The following is a 17,963-nucleotide window of genomic DNA, read 5'->3' on the forward strand; positions in this document are numbered from 1 at the left end:
GCTGCTGCATTCAGGACAGATTGGAGAGGGGAAAGTTTAGAAAGTGGGAGACCGATTAGTAAAGAGTTGCAATAGTCCAGACGAGAGTGAATAAGAGCTACAGTAAGACTTTTTGCTGAGTCAAAGGGAAGAAAAGTTCTGATTATAGAGATGTGTTTGAGGTGTAGATGACACGAGAGAGCAAGTGATTTTATGTGAGGAGTGAAGGAAAGATCTGAATAGAGTATGACCCCAAGACAGCGGGCTTGCTGCTGGGGAGTAATTGTGGAGCCACAAACGGGAATGGCGTTTTTTTCACCAAAAGTCTCTCAGGTGTGCCATCATGGGTGAAGGGAAAACACTAAGATTACTTACCGGTAGCCGGTTTTTCCAGAACCCATGACGGCACCCGTATATTCCCCTCCTTCCTTCTTTCTCACCATATGGGTGTGCACGTTTGTTGGGTGTTATATAATGTGGTGTTGGATTTTGTGTATAACTCTTTCTATGAAGGTCCTCTCAATGCTCTGTAACCAACTGAAGCGGAGGAGAGGAGCCGCCCCTTTTATTTCAGATGGTTTCCTGTCCTTGGTCGGCGGATCCTCTCTCTCTCAGGTGTGCAGTCATGGGTTCTGGAAAAACTGACTACCGGTAAGTAACCTTGTTGTTTTTTCTTCAGCTGCCCCTGATTCCAGGGTAAGTTTTCACATCCGCAGCTCGTCTCCACACACGTCCCTTTTCTTCGGTCTTCTGCAGCACATGCCGACACTGCCCGTAAAAATAAGGGTCATTATAATGCCGCCTGAATAAAAATAGCTGCCCCTGCTGTGCCCTAAATAATCCTGTGCTGTGCCCCTGAATAAATAATAAATCCATACACAAAAGATAATATCCACGCTGTCCCTCTTATGATACATGACCTCCTCTTCTATAAAATATTGCCTCCACACCGTCGCTCCCCCTGAACAATAATTGCCAAACCATCGCCCCTTAAAAACTATGACCTATACACTGTCCATCCTACACACTACACCTACATTATGTCCTATAGCCACCACACTGTCCCCATCTGCAGTGCCCCTCCCCACAATGCCCCCTCTTCATACTGCACTCCCTCCATACTGTACCTACACAATGTCCCTCCGTATACACTACCTCCCATACTGTGCCCCATCTCCACATTGTACTCCCTCCATACTGTGCCTACACAATGTCCCTCCGTATACACTGCCTCCCATACTGTGCCCCATCTCCACACTGTACTCCCTCCATACTGTGCCTACACAATGTCCCTCCGTATACACTGCCTCCCATACTGTGCCCCCTCTCCACACTGTACTCCCTCCATACTGTGCCTACACAATGTCCCTCCGTATACACTGCCTCCCATACTGTGCCCCCTGTCCACACTGTACTCCCTCCATAATGTGCCTACACAATGTCCCTCCATATACACTGCCTCCCATACTGTGCCCCATCTCCACACTGTACTCCCTCCATACTGTGCCTACACAATGTCACTCCGTATACACTGCCTCCCATACTGTGCCCCATCTCCACACTGTACTCCCTCCATACTGTGCCTACACAATGTCCCTCCGTATACACTGCCTCCCATACTGTGCTCCCTCTCCACACTGTACTCCCTCCATACTGTGCCTACACAATGTCCCTCCATATACACTGCCTCAAATATTGTGCCCCATCTCCACACTGTACTCCCTCCATACTGTGCCTACACAATGTCCCTCCGTATACACTGCCTCCCATACTGTGCCCCCTCTCCACACTGTACTCCCTCCATACTGTGCCTACACAATGTCCCTCCGTATACACTGCCTCCCATACTGTGCCCCCTCTCCACACTGTACTCCCTCCATACTGTGCCTACACAATGTCCCTCCGTATACACTGCCTCCCATACTGTGCCCCCTGTCCACATTGTACTCCCTCCATACTGTGCCTACACAATGTCACTCCGTATACACTGCCTCCCATACTGTGCCCCCTGTCCACACTGTACTCCCTCCATACTGTGCCTACACAATGTCCCTCCGTATACACTGCCTCCCATACTGTGCCCCATCTCCACACTGTACTCCCTCCATACTGTGCCTACACAATGTCCCTCCGTATACACTGCCTCCCATACTGTGCCCGATCTCCACACTGTACTCCCTCCATATTGTACCTACACAATGTCCCTCCGTATACACTGCCTCCCATACTGTGCCCCATCTCCACACTGTACTCCCTCCATACTGTGCCTACACAATGTCCCTCCGTATACACTGCCTCAAATACTGTGCCCCATCTCCACACTGTACTCCCTCCATACTGTGCCTACACAATGTCCCTCCGTATACACTGCCTCCCATACTGTGCCCCCTCTCCACACTGTACTCCCTCCATACTGTGCCTACACAATGTCCCTCCGTATACACTGCCTCCCATACTGTGCCCCATCTCCACACTGTACTCCCTCCATACTCTGCCTACACAATGTCCCTCCGTATACACTGCCTCCCATACTGTGCCCCCTCTCCACACTGTACTCCCTCCATACTGTGCCTACACAATGTCCCTCCGTATACACTGCCTCCCATACTGAGCCCCCTCTCCACACTGTACTCCCTCCATATTGTGCCTACACAATGTCCCTCCGTATATACTGCCTCCCATACTGTGCCCCCTCTCCACACTGTACTCCCTCCATACTGTGCCTACACAATGTCCCTCCGTATACACAGCGCCCCATCTCCACACTGTACTCCCTCCATACTGTGCCTACACAATGTCCCTCCGTATACACTGCCTCCCATACTGTGCCCCATCTCCATACTGTACTCCCTCCATACTGTGCCTACACAATGTCCCTCCGTATACACTGCCTCCCATACTGTGCCCCCTCTCCACACTGTACTCCCTCCATACTGTGCCTACACAATGTCCCTCCGTATACACTGCCTCCCATACTGTGCCCCATCTCCACACCGTACTCCCTCCATACTGTGCCTACACAATGTCCCTCCGTATACACTGCCTCCCATACTGTGCCCTCTCCACACTGTACTCCCTCCATACTGTGCCTACACAATGTCCCTCCGTATACACTGCCTCCCATACTGTGCCCCATCTCCACGCTGTACTCCCTCCATACTGTGCCTACACAACGTCCCTCTGTATACACTGCCTCCCATACTGTGCCCCATCTCCACACTGTACTCCCTCCATACTGTGCCTACACAATGTCCCTCCATATACACTGCCTCCCATACTGTGCCCCATCTCCACACTGTACTCCCTCCATACTGTGCCTACACAATGTCCCTCCGTATACACTGCCTCCCATACTGTGCCCCATCTCCACACTGTACTCCCTCCATACTGTGCCTACACAATGTCCCTCCGTAAACACTGCCTCCCATACAGTGCCCCCTCTCCACACTGTACTCCCTCCATACTGTGCCTACACAATGTCCCTCCGTATACACTGCCTCCCATACTGTGCCCCATCTCCACACTGTACTCCCTCCATACTGTGCCTACACAATGTCCCTCCATATACACTGCCTCCCATACTGTGCCCCATCTCCACACTGTACTCCCTCCATACTGTGCCTACACAATGTCCCTCCATATACACTGCCTCCCATACTGTGCCCTTACTGAACCTTCAGCTCCACTAAGGAGCACTTACTTTCCCCTACTTTGTGGCGCTCTATCACACAGCCAGCACCCCATGTACCTCCCAAATACAGCCAGCACCCCATGTACCTCCCAAATACAGCCAACACCCCATGTACCTTCCAAATACAGCCAGCACCTCATGTACCTCCCAAATACAGCCAGCACCCCGTGTACCTCCCAAATACAGCCAGCATCCCGTGCACCTCCCAAATACAGCCAGCACCCCGTGCACCTCCCAAATACAGCCAGCACACCGTGTACCTCCCAAATACAGCCAGCACACCGTGTACCTCCCAAATACAGCCAGCACCTCATGTACCTCCCAAATACAGCCAGCACCCCATGTACCTCCCAAATACAGCCAGCACCCCATGTACCCCCCCAAATACAGCCAGCACCCCGTGCACCTCCCAAGTACAGCCAGCACACCGTGTACCTCCCAAATACAGCCAGCACACCGTGTACCTCCCAAATACAGCCAGCACCCAATGTACCTCCCAAATACATCCAGCACCCCATGTACCTCCCAAATACAGCCAGCACCTCATGTACCTCCCAAATACAGCCAGCACCCCATGTACCTCCCAAATACAGCCAGCACCCCATGTACCCCCCCAAATACAGCCAGCACCCCATGTACCTCCCAAATACAGCAAGCACCCCATGTACCCCCCAAATACAGCCAGCACCCCATGTACCTCCCAAATACAGCAAGCACCCCATGTACCTCCCAAATACAGCAAGCAACCCATGTACCCCCCAAATACAGCCAGCACCCCATGTACCTCCCAAATACAGCCAGCACCCCCATGTACCTCCCAAATACAGCCAGCATCCCATGTACCTCCCAAATACAGCCAGCACCCCACGTACCTCCCATATACAGCCAGCACCCCACGTACCTCCCATATACAGCCAGCACCCCATGTACCTCCCAAATACAGCCAGCACCCCATGTACCTCCCATATACAGCCAGCATCCCATGTACCTCCCATATACAGCCAGCATCCCATGTACCTCCCAAATACAGCCAGCATCCCATGTACCTCCCAAATACAGCCAGCACCCCATGTACCTCCCAAATACAGCCAGCACCCCATGTACCTCCCAAATACAGCCAGCACCCCGTGTACCTCCCAAATACAGCCAGCACCCCATGTACCCCCAAATACAGCCAGCACCCCGTGTACCTCCCAAATACAGCCAGCACCCCATGTACCTCCCAAATACAGCCAGCACCCCATGTACCTCCCAAATACAGCCAGCACCCCGTGTACCCCCAAATACAGCCAGCATCCCATGTACCCATCCTACTGCACCCCGCATACAGCCTGCACCCCATGTACCTCCCAAATACAGCCAGCACCCCGTGTACCCCCAAATACAGCCAGCATCCCATGTACCCATCCTACTGCACCCCGCATACAGCCAGCACCCCATGTACCCCCAAATACAGCCAGCACCCCATGTACCTCCCAAATACAGCCAGCACCCCATGTACCTCCCAAATACAGCCAACACCCCGTGTACCCCCAAATACAGCCAGCATCCCATGTACCCATCCTACTGCACCCCGCATACAGCCAGCACCCCATGTACCTTCCAAATACAGCCAGCACCCCATGTACCTCCCATATACAGCCAGCACCCCATGTACCTCCCAAATACAGCCAGCACCCCATGTACCCCCCAAATACAGCCAGCACCCCATGTACCCCCCAAATACAGCCAGCACCCCATGTACCTCCCAAATACAGACAGCACCCCGTGTACCCCCAAATACAGCCAGCATCCCATGTACCCATCCTACTGCACCCCGCATACAGCCTGCACCCCATGTACCTCCCAAATACAGCCAGCATCCCATGTACCTCCCAAATACAGCCTGCACCCCATGTACCTCCCAAATACAGCCAACACCCCATGTACCTCCCAAATACAGCCAGCACCCCATGTACCTCCCAAATACAGCCAGCACCCCATGTACCCCCCAAATACAGCCAGCACCCCATGTACCCCCCAAATACAGCCAGCACCCCGTGTACCCCCAAATACAGCCAGCATCCCATGTACCCATCCTACTGCACCCCGCATACAGCCAGCACCCCATGTACCTCCCAAATACAGCCAGCACCCCGTGTACCCCCAAATACAGCCAGCATCCCATGTACCCATCCTACTGCACCCCGCATACAGCCAGCACCCCATGTACCCCCAAATACAGCCAGCACCCCATGTACCTCCCATATACAGCCAGCACCCCATGTACCTCCCATATACAGCCAGCACCCCATGTACCTCCCAAATACAGCCAGCACCCCATGTACCTCCCAAATACAGCCAGCACCTCATGTACCTCCCAAATACAGCCAGCACCCCATGTACCCCCCCAAATACAGCCAGCACCCCATGTACCTCCCAAATACAGCAAGCACCCCATGTACCTCCCAAATACAGCAAGCACCCCATGTACCCCCCAAATACAGCCAGCACCCCATGTACCTCCCAAATACAGCCAGCACCCCATGTACCTCCCAAATACAGCCAGCACCCCCATGTACCTCCCAAATACAGCCAGCACCCCATGTACCTCCCAAATACAGCCAGCACCCCATGTACCTCCCATATACAGCCAGCACCCCATGTACCTCCCATATACAGCCAGCACCCCATGTACCTCCCATATACAGCCAGCATCCCATGTACCTCCCATATACAGCCAGCATCCCATGTACCTCCCAAATACAGCCAGCACCCCATGTACCTCCCAAATACAGCCAGCACCCCATGTACCTCCCAAATACAGCCAGCACCCCATGTACCTCCCAAATACAGCCAGCACCCCGTGTACCTCCCAAATACAGCCAGCACCCCATGTACCCCCAAATACAGCCAGCACCCCGTGTACCCCCAAATACAGCCAGCACCCCGTGTACCTCCCAAATACAGCCAGCACCCCATGTACCTCCCAAATACAGCCAGCACCCCATGTACCTCCCAAATACAGCCAGCACCCCATGTACCTCCCAAATACAGCCAGCACCCCGTGTACCCCCAAATACAGCCAGCATCCCATGTACCCATCCTACTGCACCCCGCATACAGCCTGCACCCCATGTACCTCCCAAATACAGCCAGCACCCCGTGTACCCCCAAATACAGCCAGCATCCCATGTACCCATCCTACTGCACCCCGCATACAGCCAGCACCCCATGTACCCCCAAATACAGCCAGCACCCCATGTACCTCCCAAATACAGCCAGCACCCCATGTACCTCCCAAATACAGCCAACACCCCGTGTACCCCCAAATACAGCCAGCATCCCATGTACCCATCCTACTGCACTCCGCATGCAGCCAGCACCCCATGTACCCCCAAATACAGCCAGCACCCCATGTACCTCCCAAATACAGCCAGCACCCCATGTACCTCCCAAATACAGCCAGCACCCCATGTACCTCCCAAATACAGCCAGCACCCCATGTAACTCCCAAATACAGCCAGCACCCCATGTACCCCCCATATACAGCCAGCACCCCATGTACCCCCCAAATACAGCCAGCACCCCATGTACCTCCCAAATACAGCCAGCACCCCATGTACCTCCCAAATACAGACAGCACCCCGTGTACCCCCAAATACAGCCAGCATCCCATGTACCCATCCTACTGCACCCCGCATACAGCCTGCACCCCATGTACCTCCCAAATACAGCCAGCATCCCATGTACCTCCCAAATACAGCCTGCACCCCATGTACCTCCCAAATACAGCCAACACCCCATGTACCTCCCAAATACAGCCAGCACCCCATGTACCTCCTATGCTGCCAGCACCCCATATGTACCTCCCAAATACAGCCAGCACCCCATGTACCCCCCATATACAGCCAGCACCCCATGTACCTCCCAGATACAGCCAGCACCCCATGTACCTCCCAGATACAGCCAGCACCCCATGTACCTCCTATGCAGCCAGCACCCCATGTACCTCCCAAATACAGCCAGCACCCCATGTACCTCCCAAATACAGCCAGCACCCCATGTACCTCCCAAATACAGCCAGCATCCCATGTACCTCCCAAATACAGCCAGCATCCCATGTACCTCCTATGCAGCCAGCACCCCATATGTACCTCCCAAATACAGCCAGCACCCCATGTACCTCCCATATACAGCCAGCACCCCATGTACCCCCCATATACAGCCAGCACCCCATGTACCTCCCAGGTACAGCCAGCACCCCATGTACCTCCCAGATACAGCCAGCACCCCATGTACCTCCTATGCAGCCAGCACACCATGTACCTCCCAAATACAGCCAGCACCCCATGTACCTCCCAAATACAGCCAGCACCCCATGTACCTACCAAATACAGCCAGCACCCCATGTACCCCCTATGCAGCCAGCACCCCATGTACCTCTCAAATACAGCAAGCACCCCATGTACCTCCCAAATACAGCAAGCACCCCATGTACCCCCAATATACAGCCAGCACCCCATGTACCCCCAATATACAGCCAGCACCCCATGTACCTCCCAAATACAGCCAGCACCCCATGTACCTCCCAAATACAGCCAGCACCCCATGTACCTCCCAAATACAGCCAGCACCCCATGTACCTCCCAAATACAGCCAGCACCCCATGTACCTCCCAAATACAGCCAGCACCCCATGTACCTCCCAAATACAGCCAGCACCCCGTGTACCTCCCAAATACAGCCAGCACCCCGTGTACCTCCCAAATACAGCCAGCACCCCGTGTACCTCCCAAATACAGCCAGCACCCCGTGTACCTCCCAAATACAGCCAGCATCCCGTGTACCTCCCAAACACAGCCAGCACTCCGTGTACCTCCCAAACACAGCCAGCACCCCGTGTACCTCCCAAATACAGCCAGCACCCCGTGTACCTCCCAAATACAGCCAGCACCCCGTGTACCTCCCAAATACAGCCAGCACCCCGTGTACCTCCCAAATACAGCCAGCACCCCATGTACCTCCCAAATACAGCCAGCACCCCATGTACCTCCCAAATACAGCCAGCACCCCATGTACCCCCAAATACAGCCAGCACCCCGTGTACCTCCCAAATACAGCCAGCACCCCGTGTACCTCCCAAATACAGCCAGCACCCCGTGTACCTCCCAAATACAGCCAGCACCCCATGTACCTCCCAAATACAGCCAGCACCCCATGTACCTCCAAAATACAGCCAGCATCCCATGTACCTCCTATGCAGCCAGCACCCCATGTACCTCCCAAATACAGCCAGCATCCCATGTACTTCCCAAATACTGCCAGCACCCCATGTACTTCCCAAATACAGCCAGCACCCCATGTACCTCCCAAATACAGCCAGCACCCCATGTACCTCCCAAATACAGCCAGCATCCCATGTACCTCCCAAATACAGCCAGCATCCCGTGTACCTCCCAAATACAGCCAGCATCCCGTGTACCTCCCAAATACAGCCAGCACCCCGTGTACCTCCAAAATACAGCCAGCACCCCGTGTACCTCCAAAATACAGCCAGCACCCCGTGTACCTCCAAAATACAGCCAGCACCCCATGTACCCCCTATGCAGCCAGCACCCCATGTACCTCCCAAATACAGCCAGCACCCCATGTACCTCCCAAATACAGCCAGCACCCCATGTACCTCCCAAATACAGCCAGCATCCCATGTACCTCCCAAATACAGCCAGCACCCCATGTACCCCCCAAATACAGCCAGCACCCCATGTACCCCCCAAATACAGCCAGGACCCCATGTACCTCCCAAATACAGCCAGCACCCCATGTACCTCCCAAATACAGCCAGCACCCCATGTACCTCCCAAATACAGCCAGCACCCCATATACCTCCCAAATACAGCCAGCATCCCATGTACCTCCCAAATACAGCCAGCACCCCATGTACCTCCCAAATACAGCCAGCACCCCGTGTACCTCCCAAATACAGCCAGCACCCCATGTACCTCCCAAATACAGCCAGCACCCCATGTACCCATCCTACTGCACCCCGCATACAGCCAGCACCCCATGTACCTCCCAAATACAGCCAGCACCCCGTGTACCCCCAAATACAGCCAGCATCCCATGTACCCATCCTACTGCACCCCGCATACAGCCAGCACCCCATGTACCCCCAAATACAGCCAGCACCCCATGTACCTCCCAAATACAGCCAGCACCCCATGTACCTCCCAAATACAGCCAGCACCCCATGTACCTCCTATGCAGCCAGCACTCCATGTACCTCCCAAATACAGCCAGCACCCCATTTACCTCCCAAATACAGCCAGCACCCCATTTACCTCCCAAATACAGCCAGCACCCCATTTACCTCCCAAATACAGCCAGCACCCCATGTACCTCCCAAATACAGCCAGCACCCCATGTACCTCCCAAATACAGCCAGCACCCCATGTACCTCCCAAATACAGCCAGCACCCCATGTACCCCCCAAATACAGCCAACACCCCATGTACCCCCCAAATACAGCCAACACCCCATGTACCTCCCAAATACAGCCAGCACCCCATGTACCTCCCAAATACAGCCAGCACTCCATGTACCTCCCAAATACAGCCAGCACCCCATGTACCTCCCAAATACAGCCAGCACACCATGTACCTCCCAAATACAGCCAGCACCCCGTGTACCTCCCAAATACAGCCAGCACCCCGTGTACCTCCCAAATACAGCCAGCACCCCGTGTACCTCCCAAATACAGCCAGCACCCCGTGTACCTCCCAAATACAGCCAGCACCCCGTGTACCTCCCAAATACAGCCAACACCCCATGTACTTCCCAAATACAGCCAACACCCCATGTACTTCCCAAATACAGCCAGCACCCCGTGTACCCCCAAATACAGCCAGCATCCCATGTACCCATCCTACTGCACCCCGCATACAGCCTGCACCCCATGTACCTCCCAAATACAGCCAGCACCCCGTGTACCCCCAAATACAGCCAGCATCCCATGTACCCATCCTACTGCACCCCGCATACAGCCAGCACCCCATGTACCCCCAAATACAGCCAGCACCCCATGTACCTCCCAAGTACAGCCAACACCCCGTGTACCCCCAAATACAGCCAGCATCCCATGTACCCATCCTACTGCACCCCGCATACAGCCAGCACCCCATGTACCCCCAAATACAGCCAGCACCCCATGTACCTCCCAAATACAGCCAGCACCCCATGTACCTCCCAAATACAGCCAGCACCCCATGTACCTCCCAAATACAGCCAGCACCCCATGTACCTCCCAAATACAGCCAGCACCCCATGTACCCCCCATATACAGCCAGCACCCCATGTACCCCCCAAATACAGCCAGCACCCCATGTACCTCCCAAATACAGCCAGCACCCCATGTACCTCCCAAATACAGACAGCACCCCGTGTACCCCCAAATACAGCCAGCATCCCATGTACCCATCCTACTGCACCCCGCATACAGCCTGCACCCCATGTACCTCCCAAATACAGCCAGCATCCCATGTACCTCCCAAATACAGCCTGCACCCCATGTACCTCCCAAATACAGCCAACACCCCATGTACCCCATGTACCTCCTATGCTGCCAGCACCCCATATGTACCTCCCAAATACAGCCAGCACCCCATGTACCCCCCATATACAGCCAGCACCCCATGTACCTCCCAGATACAGCCAGCACCCCATGTACCTCCCAGATACAGCCAGCACCCCATGTACCTCCTATGCAGCCAGCACCCCATGTACCTCCCAAATACAGCCAGCACCCCATGTTCCTCCCAAATACAGCCAGCACCCCATGTACCTCCCAAATACAGCCAGCACCCCATGTACCTCCTATGCAGCCAGCACCCCATATGTACCTCCCAAATACAGCCAGCATCCCATGTACCTCCTATGCAGCCAGCACCCCATATGTACCTCCCAAATACAGCCAGCACCCCATGTACCTCCCATATACAGCCAGCACCCCATGTACCCCCCATATACAGCCAGCACCCCATGTACCTCCCAGGTACAGCCAGCACCCCATGTACCTCCCAGGTACAGCCAGCACCCCATGTACCTCCTATGCAGCCAGCACACCATGTACCTCCCAAATACAGCCAGCACCCCATGTACCTCCCAAATACAGCCAGCACCCCATGTACCTCCCAAATACAACCAGCACCCCATGTACCCCCTATGCAGCCAGCACCCCATGTACCTCTCAAATACAGCAAGCACCCCATGTACCTCCCAAATACAGCAAGCACCCCATGTACTTCCCAAATACAGCAAGCACCCCATGTACCCCCAATATACAGCCAGCACCCCATGTACCTCCCAATATACAGCCAGCACCCCATGTACCTCCCAAATACAGCCAGCACCCCATGTACCTCCCAAATACAGCCAGCACCCCATGTACCTCCCAAATACAGCCAGCACCCCGTGTACCTCCCAAATACAGCCAGCACCCCGTGTACCTCCCAAATACAGCCAGCACCCCGTGTACCTCCCAAATACAGCCAGCACCCCGTGTACCTCCCAAATACAGCCAGCATCCCGTGTACCTCCCAAACACAGCCAGCACCCCGTGTACCTCCCAAACACAGCCAGCACCCCGTGTACCTCCCAAATACAGCCAGCACCCCGTGTACCTCCCAAATACAGCCAGCACCCCGTGTACCTCCCAAATACAGCCAGCACCCCGTGTACCTCCCAAATACAGCCAGCACCCCGTGTACCTCCCAAATACAGCCAGCACCCCATGTACCTCCCAAATACAGCCAGCACCCCATGTACCTCCCAAATACAGCCAGCACCCCATGTACCCCCAAATACAGCCAGCACCCCGTGTACCTCCCAAATACAGCCAGCACCCCGTGTACCTCCCAAATACAGCCAGCACCCCGTGTACCTCCCAAATACAGCCAGCACCCCATGTACCTCCCAAATACAGCCAGCACCCCATGTACCTCCAAAATACAGCCAGCATCCCATGTACCTCCTATGCAGCCAGCACCCCATGTACCTCCCAAATACAGCCAGCATCCCATGTACTTCCCAAATACTGCCAGCACCCCATGTACTTCCCAAATACAGCCAGCACCCCATGTACCTCCCAAATACAGCCAGCACCCCATGTACCTCCCAAATACAGCCAGCATCCCATGTACCTCCCAAATACAGCCAGCATCCCGTGTACCTCCCAAATACAGCCAGCATCCCGTGTACCTCCCAAATACAGCCAGCACCCCGTGTACCTCCAAAATACAGCCAGCACCCCGTGTACCTCCAAAATACAGCCAGCACCCCATGTACCCCCTATGCAGCCAGCACCCCATGTACCTCCCAAATACAGCCAGCACCCCATGTACCTCCCAAATACAGCCAGCACCCCATGTACCTCCCAGATACAGCCAGCACCCCATGTACCTCCCAGATACAGCCAGCATCCCATGTACCTCCCAAATACAGCCAGCACCCCATGTACCCCCCAAATACAGCCAGCACCCCATGTACCCCCCAAATACAGCCAGGACCCCATGTACCTCCCAAATACAGCCAGCACCCCATGTACCTCCCAAATACAGCCAGCACCCCATGTACCTCCCAAATACAGCCAGCACCCCATGTACCTCCCAAATACAGCCAGCATCCCATGTACCTCCCAAATACAGCCAGCACCCCATGTACCTCCCAAATACAGCCAGCACCCCGTGTACCTCCCAAATACAGCCAGCACCCCATGTACCTCCCAAATACAGCCAGCACCCCATGTACCCATCCTACTGCACCCCGCATACAGCCAGCACCCCATTTACCTCCCAAATACAGCCAGCACCCCGTGTACCTCCCAAATACAGCCAGCATCCCATGTACCCATCCTACTGCACCCCGCATACAGCCAGCACCCCATGTACCTCCCAAATACAGCCAGCACCCCGTGTACCCCCAAATACAGCCAGCATCCCATGTACCCATCCTACTGCACCCCGCATACAGCCAGCACCCCATGTACCCCCAAATACAGCCAGCACCCCATGTACCTCCCAAATACAGCCAGCACCCCATGTACCTCCCAAATACAGCCAGCACCCCATGTACCTCCTATGCAGCCAGCACTCCATGTACCTCCCAAATACAGCCAGCACCCCATTTACCTCCCAAATACAGCCAGCACCCCATTTACCTCCCAAATACAGCCAGCACCCCATTTACCTCCCAAATACAGCCAGCACCCCATGTACCTCCCAAATACAGCCAGCACCCCATGTACCCCCCAAATACAGCCAGCACCCCATGTACCCCCCAAATACAGCCAGCACCCCATGTACCCCCCAAATACAGCCAACACCCCATGTACCCCCCAAATACAGCCAACACCCCATGTACCTCCCAAATACAGCCAGCACCCCATGTACCTCCCAAATACAGCCAGCACTCCATGTACCTCCCAAATACAGCCAGCACCCCATGTACCTCCCAAATACAGCCAGCACCCCATGTACCTCCAAATACAGCCAGCACCCCATGTACCTCCCAAATACAGCCAGCACCCCGTGTACCTCCCAAATACAGCCAGCACCCCGTGTACCTCCCAAATACAGCCAGCACCCCGTGTACCTCCCAAATACAGCCAGCACCCCGTGTACCTCCCAAATACAGCCAGCACCCCGTGTACCTCCCAAATACAGCCAACACCCCATGTACTTCCCAAATACAGCCAACACCCCATGTACTTCCCAAATACAGCCAGCACCCCATGTACCCCCCATATACAGCCAGCACCCCATGTACCTCCCATATACAGCCAGCACCCCATGTACCCCCCAAATACAGCCAGCACCCCATGTACCCCCCAAATACAGCCAGCACCCCATGTACCCCCCAAATACAGCCAGCACCCCATGTACCCCCCAAATACAGCCAGCACCCCATGTACCTCCCAAATACAGCCAGCACCCCATGTACCTCCCAAATACAGCCAGCACCCCATGTACCTCCCAAATACAGCCAGCACCCCGTGTACCTCCCAAATACAGCCAGCACCCCGTGTACCTCCCAAATACAGCCAGCACCCCATGTACCTCCCATATACAGCCAGCACCCCATGTACCCCCCCAAATACAGCCAGCACCCCATGTACCTCCCAAATACAGCCAGCACCCCATGTACCTCCCAAATACAGCCAGCATCCCATGTACCCCCCAAATACAGCCAGCACCCCATGTACCTCCCAAATACAGCCAGCACCCCATGTACCTCCCAAATACAGCCAGCACCCCGTGTACCTCCCAAATACAGCCAGCACCCCGTGTACCTCCCAAATACAGACAGCACCCCGTGTATCTCCCATATACAGCCAGCATCCCATGTACCTCCCAAATACAGCCAGCACCCCATGTACCTCCCATATACAGCCAGCACCCCATGTACCTCCCATATACAGCCAGCACCCCATGTACCCCCCCAAATACAGCCAGCACCCCATGTACCTCCCAAATACAGCCAGCATCCCATGTACCCCCCAAATACAGCCAGCACCCCATGTACCTCCCAAATACAGCCAGCACCCCATGTACCTCCCAAATACAGCCAGCACCCCATGTACCTCCCAAATACAGCCAGTACCCCGTGTACCTCCCAAATACAGCCAGCACCCCATGTACCTCCCAAATACAGCCAGCACCCCATGTACCTCCCAAATACAGCCAGCACCCCATGTACCTCCCAAATACAGCCAGCACCCCATGTACCTCCCATATACAGCCAGCACCCCATGTACCCCCCCAAATACAGCCAGCACCCCATGTACCTCCCAAATACAGCCAGTGACGCGCCCCTGGGCCTGTGTCGCGCTGCGTTGCGCATGCGGGAGCTTACCCGGAGCCAGATCTGTTGAGGGTTGTAGTCTCGTGGCGGTGACCCGGTCCGTGCCCAGGGAGTCAGCCTAAGTGGCGCTGTATTAGCAGTGATGTTAGATGACTACGCCACCCGTTGAATGCAGCTTTAGAGCTGCTGCTGCAGGGCAGACCGCTGAGGCCGGTGGTAGGATTGTGCAGCGTGGTAGTATAACCCCCAACGGGAGGGGTATGGCCTCAGGGCAGCCGACGTGGATGATGGGGATAGCAGGAACCACTCGGAGACGGTACGGTGAAGTTCAGGGTCTTTACTGGTAACAAAGATAGACCCTCCCGGAGTACTGGCTAGCGATTGGAGCCTGGTCAGTCCTTGAGCAGATGGGATCTCCCCTGGCCAGGCGGAGTTGTAGGCCTCCCAAACTAATGATACTCTTCTGGCTACCTTGCTAGAGGCGGGTATAAGTAGCCCACGTCCCTGAGTGTACCGTGTGGTGCTCACCCGTATGGCCGGTGACTCGGGGCCTTCTAATGGCTTCCGCTCCACGATGGCGGTGCTGGTCCCACTCTTGTGACCGTGCCTTCGGGTTTCTGGGCCAGAGGACCTGCAATCCCCTGCCGGTCGGTTTCTGCTGCTGGGTAGAGATTAGTCCCCACAGCCTCGGACTCCGGGTCCGGTGATACTTCTCAGTCAGGGCGAGCTCTGCAGCTGCCAGCCCCTGACTCTTTGTAACACTGCTCCCACAGAGCTCCTGTTGTTTCTTCCTATGCTGCTTCTCTGTCTCTACTTCTGTTCTTCTTCTACTCACTAACCCTGCCTCAGCCCCAGGTTTATATAGGGGAAGTTCTTCCCCTCCCAGGACTGGGCAGGAGGTGTGGCATGCACAGGATCCCTGACCAAAGGACCTCCCACCTGCTCTCAGACATAATATTGCATTACTGTGGAAACCAGACCCCTGGGGTGCCACACCAGCATCCCATGTACCCCCCAAATACAGCCAGCACCCCATGTACCTCCCAATACAGCCAGCACCCCATGTACCTCCCAAATACAGCCAGCATCCCATGTACCTCCCAAATACAGCCGACACCCCATGTACCTCCTATATACAGCCAGCACCCCATATACCCCCCATATACAGCCAGCACCCCATGTACCCCCCCAAATACAGCCAGCACCCCATGTACCTCCCAAATACAGCCAGCACCCCATGTACCTCCCAAATACAGCCAGCACCCCATGTACCTCCCATATACAGCCAGCACCCCATGTACCCCCCCAAATACAGCCAGCACCCCATGTACCTCCCAAATACAGCCAGTGACGCGCCCCTGGGCCTGTGTCGCGCTGCGTTGCGCATGCGGGAGCTTACCCGGAGCCGGATCTGTTGAGGGTTGTAGTCTCGTGGCGGTGACCCGGTCCGTGCCCAGGGAGTCAGCCTAAGTGGCGCTGTATTAGCAGTGATGTTAGATGACTACGCCACCCGTTGAATGCAGCTTTAGAGCTGCTGCTGCAGGGCAGACCGCTGAGGCCGGTGGTAGGATTGTGCAGCGTGGTAGTATAACCCCCAACGGGAGGGGTATGGCCTCAGGGCAGCCGACGTGGATGATGGGGATAGCAGGAACCACTCGGAGACGGTACGGTGAAGTTCAGGGTCTTTACTGGTAACAAAGATAGACCCTCCCGGAGTACTGGCTAGCGATTGGAGCCTGGTCAGTCCTTGAGCAGATGGGATCTCCCCTGGCCAGGCGGAGTTGTAGGCCTCCCAAACGAACGATACTCTTCTGGCTACCTTGCTAGAGGCGGGTATAAGTAGCCCACGTCCCTGAGTGTACCGTGTGGTGCTCACCCGTATGGCCGGTGACTCGGGGCCTTCTAATGGCTTCAGCTCCACGATGGCGGTGCTGGTCCCACTCTTGTGACCGTGCCTTCGGGTTTCTGGGCCAGAGGACCTGCAATCCCCTGCCGGTCGGTTTCTGCTGCTGGGTAGAGATTAGTCCCCACAGCCTCGGACTCCGGGTCCGGTGATACTTCTCAGTCAGGGCGAGCTCTGCAGCTGCCAGCCCCTGACTCCTTGTAACACTGCTCCCACAGAGCTCCTGTTGTTTCTTCCTATGCTGCTTCTCTGTCTCTACTTCTGTTCTTCTTCTACTCACTAACCCTGCCTCAGCCCCAGGTTTATATAGGGGAAGTTCTTCCCCTCCCAGGACTGGGCAGGAGGTGTGGCATGCACAGGATCCCTGACCAAAGGACCTCCCACCTGCTCTCAGACATAATATTGCATTACTGTGGAAACCAGACCCCTGGGATGCCACACCAGCATCCCATGTACCCCCCAAATACAGCCAGCACCCCATGTACCTCCCAAATACAGCCAGCATCACATGTACCTCCCAAATACAGTCAGCACCCCATGTACCCCCAAATAC

At 55.3% G+C, this 17,963-nt stretch overlaps 1 pseudogene; it reads left to right on the plus strand.

The window, feature by feature from the left end:
• Window positions 1–17,963, plus strand: part of LOC141201521 (uncharacterized) — an 87,662-nt pseudogene that overhangs the window by 49,677 nt on the left and 20,022 nt on the right.

The sequence above is a fragment of the Phyllobates terribilis genome, unplaced genomic scaffold, assembly GCF_046119375.1.
Source record: "Phyllobates terribilis strain yellow unplaced genomic scaffold, ASM4611937v1 Scaffold_117__1_contigs__length_5270597, whole genome shotgun sequence".
Lineage (NCBI taxonomy): Eukaryota > Metazoa > Chordata > Amphibia > Anura > Dendrobatidae > Phyllobates > Phyllobates terribilis.